Raw genomic sequence first — 4,850 nt, 5'->3', positions numbered from 1 at the left:
AAATGTGCTTCTTACCGCTGCCTTTCCACTCCACTGAACTTGCCAGTATCTATACCATCGACAAGTTCATAGACCAAACCGTCATGACATTAGTCGGGCAGCGGACTCGGGCGAGCGTCTCAGTGCGCGTTTTCAGAACATCGCAGACCGGGCGCCGTAGCAGAAATCTTCCTCGCGTCTGTGCTTGCTGCATACCCGAGTTGTAGCCGATGACTGTTTGCCGGTTTTATGTTTCGCGAGCCAAGCTTCACACAGCTCCTTGTCCTGCGGCTACGTGTGAATAAGGCTGACACCGGCCTCCGTTACGTGCGTCCGGCCCTGCGGCACCGAGCAGTAGCCTACAATGTTGCGCGCCTTCAAAGGCAGCCACTACCTATTATTAGTGCTTTCAAGCGTTGTAAAGGAGACACTCGAAGCGGGAAAATTTTGCTACTAAATGAGGACCGCAGCGTACGAGGGAATTTAAACTCGTTTTCAACACGGTTCGGCGCTCCCGAAGCAGCCGACGCGGCCGCTATGTCCACGTGATCCCTCCTAGCACGTCACGCCGACGGTGGCGCCAGCTTTTCCAGTGGTGGAGCTCGAGGCCATATCGGAACGCAATCAGCACGCCTGGCGCCGCCACCTGCAGTACTCTTCTTGCGTCATCAATGCTCGTTGCGCCGCTATCCAGACCAGTTCGTGTCGCCGCAGTGCTGTCGTATGTACTGGCCGGATAAAGTTTCATTACATTGATGATGATACCAGGCTTCGTGGAGATGAGCAAGTGGCACGACGCTTACACACACTTATACCCCTGTCACACGGGAAGATTTGTTGTCATTCGAATCGAATGACATTCGATACATCGAATGCCATTCGGTCTCTTGCGATGCTACACAGTAAAATATAATGGCATTCGCAAATGATAGCAATGACGATCTGGAACAAAATTTGTGAAATTCAAAGAAATATTGTGCCTATTAAACGCGTTTAAGAACTTTTGCCAGTACTTTTAAAACTGTCCAAAACATTCTGACACCAATTATTCACAACTAAAAGCACTTCGTTCAACACATCCAATATGGCCGAGTGCCGCAACAGACTCTTGATGCAAAGTGTAATAGGGCTTGAGCACAGCCCGTGGTGAAAATATCGTCGCGGCAAAAATGATTATTCCTTTCTATAAGTCTAAAAAAATATCGTCTGACTTTGCTGATGCACGCATTATTTTTTCGCATTGCGTGTCGCTGTTGTCTATCTAGGGTCAAGAGTATACATTCGGTTCGAAATCGAATGCGAATGAGGTCCCCTAACTCATTCGATGGCAAATGTCATTCCATTCGAATGACGTTAAATTTTCCCCTGTAAATCCCGATTAGTGGGATTATATGCGAATACCATTCGATTCGATTGACATTAAATCTTTCAGGGTAACAGGGGTATTAGACAACTCCCAGAAGAGTTTCTGCGAGATTTATTTTCTTTGTTGACGGGGTGTGGAGCTCAGGCACGGCTATAAGCTTATGCATTGGTGCTATTCTCGGTGTTCGTTCAGGTTCTTTTTTTCCTTATTGTGCTATCGTCAACAAGTGTATGAAGCTATAGATTGCGTAGGCTGTGTGCTGTCGTATATCGTGCTAAAAACGCAACACGCGTTGTACATTGTTGTACTACTCAGAGTGCGTAGCTTTGTCAGTTCATGCTTTTGTTAGGCACTGCAAATATATTTTGCGCGAGCACAAGCTGTTCAATACCAAGTGTAAATGATTCTGACTATTGTGAGTAGGCTTTCTCCCCTTCGCCGCCTCAGCAGAATAAAGTGGTGCACGAATTTGTGGGCTCGTATTAACTTCGAAATCCCGCAAAGAAAAGGGGGAATGTGCTCATTATTGGATACCATTTATATGTGTAACTTTCGTCCTTGCATACGCTTTGTTTACAAATGAATTACAGGTTCCACTGTGGTGGTTGCGGTTCACAGCCAACGGTACCAGTTTGTCATAAAGGCATAGGACCAGTCTCACTGCATATAGAGAGGCCAGCCTGATGACGAAACGACGAGAATAGAAGCTCCGCGTTGATAGCGCAATGAAACTGTTGCTTGAGCGTCAGAATATGTTCACGAAGTGTTGGATAGCATTCGAGAGCGCGTGCTCCAAATAGCTGAGCGAGATGCGGCCACCACGCGGCAAGCGCGAGGTCTGCGAACAATGGGCGGTGCCGCACACCATCAATTTTGTTGCGTGAGCAAGTGGCCAAAGGCGAGAGCAGATGCGTCGATGAGCGAGAAGAAGACTCCGCAGCGGTGGGTGTGTTTGTTCACACCTACTGCTGCTGCTGCGCGCCCGGATCATTCTCCTAAACACGGGCGGCAGCAAAATTTCCAAAGCCAAAAATAGTCAGAGCATAATAAATCGTAATCCATTCCACTCTGTCAAGGCCAATGACCATCGAAGCTGTTTAGCACACGACACAGAGGCGACATAGAATTTTGAACAAGTGTACAATCTCGTTTGCCCTGGTTTTTCTCTACGTTCGCGTGCACAACGTCACCGCAGCCCCGAGGAGCCGGAGGAAACTAGACACACGGAACGTTTCGACAAGGCCGCCACCACGGGACAGCGGAAGGAAAGGGAAGTAGATGCGCAAGCGCTTGGAACGACGATAAAGAGAGGGCGGGGCGAACGTAGAGATGGCTGATGCGGGTCAAAGTTTAGTATCTGTTCTTATCAGCTTAATATCTCATAGGGGTTTTATTTGGACCCAAGATGTTAAGTTCATTTCTGCAAGTTGGCGGAGTTCTTGAATCCTGCTTTACCTCCGCCGCGGGTCGGCTCGTTACTGCGCCGTCTCCGGGATCGGCCCACGGTTTTTGCACCCGCAGAACAAAAATGAACAAAATACCGTAGCCATAAGCGTCCTTCACTGTAAGAATTTGGCGGACTGTGGGAATAGAAGTAAGCTAAGCTTTGTACGCTGTTTGCTTTGATTAACGTGGCAGAAATGTTAGACGTTACTTGAATTATTTGGCTGTACGTAATTCAATTAATTTTATAATTGTATGTATACATTTTATACATACATTCGCGAACTGCAACACTTTTCGCTGCGTAGCGAAGAGGCTCCTGCTCCGCGCGACGCTTCTGTCGGGCATGGGCGTCCTTGACACTGAATGCACATTATGGAGCCATTTTGCTGTGCTCCTTCTGCACACGTGGCCAGCACGCTGTTCAGAAGCCAGCTCCAAGCGCTGTTCAGGCTATGGACGATTGTAATGTTCACACTATCACGCCGCAGCAAGCGACCTCCACAGTCCAGCACCTGCATTTTTGTCGCATATGAAAGGAAGCACAGCACGTGCCATCCGCGAAAGTTACGAAACGCTACCGCGACGGCACCGGCCTGGGTGGATGGATGGATGTTATCAGCGTCCCCTTTGGAACTGGGCGGTGGGTTGCGCCACCGCGCTCTTGTTAATATATTGCCTAATGTCCTACCTATATTAAAAAAAAACAGAAACGACAAAAAAATTCACGATGAATTCCCATAACCAAAGTTTCTGAACCCCTATTGTGAACTTCGTTATTGTACGCCTCCGTCTACCTCGCTTTATAAGTAAATATCTAGCTTTATAAGTGCGTGTTCTAAGGCATCCTGATCTCGCTTCGAAGAGTAACCAGTCGGTCGTTCCGCAAGCTCCATCTGGTGGTGTTGCAACAAACCCATCGACGTGCGCGAGAAAGACCGCAGCAGCAGCGCCCATAAAGTCGGGAGAAGAGGCAAAGAAAGCTTCGCTGTAAAGCAACACGCACCACTTGACCATTGGCTAGCATCTTCTCCTATGCGAGTAGTTGCAGCGCAAGAACTCTTCTTGTGAACACGGATTTTGGATCCTTGTTCTTAGGGCTGCCGAATGTCGAAGAGTGGAGCAAACTATTTTAGCGAGATGCTAAGAAGGTGGAACCTTCGCAAAGCTATGCAGTCCACACATCCGGGCGCAGTCGCAGCTGTGACGCGCCGTGGGAACATCGTGAGTTTAGTATCGCAGCGACGGTCGTCGAAGCCCGCGTGCTGTGCTAAACACGCCTCAAGTGCCTGGGTTAAGGGCCAATTTACGCTCGAGCCGCACGCGTGCGATCGCGCGAAAAATTATTCGTGTTTCACAATGGTGCACAAATGCTGACTGGACCCGAAAATGCAGTGTAAACCGAAATCTGTGCACCAGTATGCGACATCTGCAGTTTTTCGCACGACCGCACGCCTGCGGGGACGCGAGCGGTACGACGTGCGGCTCCACCACAAGTCAGCCTCAAGCGGCGTAATCATTATCCTCCACTATGTGTCCGGCTTTTGGACGATGTCTAAAATTAGCGATAAGAAGTCACAAAGCCTTACGTAACCGCTTCCGTACGTGACGATTTATCGTTCATGTAAGCTGGCCCAATGCCTGTATACTCAAGAAGCAACTCGTGCGCTAGCGCGGGTCCTAAAAACAAATGCCTACTAATTGCAACAGCGAACATATCTTTAGCGAAGGCTGCCAGTAAGTGATGTACATATATTACAAAAGAAAAGCTTTGAGGCTTCGGCCTCGGGCAGAATGTAATTTGTCCAGACTTCATTCTATCTCTCCAAATCTTGCTTGTCCAGTCAGTGTTTTTCACCTGTGAAAGTTGATACCTATAAGGCAGGGTGATACGATATATATATCTAGCTTTGGGATAAGTTAGAAAGGTTGGAAGCACGTGACTACCCCCACCACATCTTATTTCCTGCCTTTCTTATCTCATATCTCATTAATATATATATATATATATATATATATATATATATATATATATATATATATAGAAGGACCATGGCACCAT

The 4,850-nt window shown here is 47.8% G+C and overlaps 1 pseudogene; it reads left to right on the top strand.

Annotated features, from left to right (window-relative positions):
- Positions 1-2,674: 2,674 nt before the first annotated feature.
- On the top strand, positions 2,675-2,854 carry LOC139055025 (U2 spliceosomal RNA; annotated as a pseudogene).
- The last annotated feature ends 1,996 nt before the right edge of the window (positions 2,855-4,850 follow it).

The sequence above is a fragment of the Dermacentor albipictus genome, chromosome 1 (genome assembly GCF_038994185.2).
Source record: "Dermacentor albipictus isolate Rhodes 1998 colony chromosome 1, USDA_Dalb.pri_finalv2, whole genome shotgun sequence".
Classification (NCBI taxonomy): domain Eukaryota; kingdom Metazoa; phylum Arthropoda; class Arachnida; order Ixodida; family Ixodidae; genus Dermacentor; species Dermacentor albipictus.
This window is presented reverse-complemented; position numbering and strand designations above follow the sequence as displayed.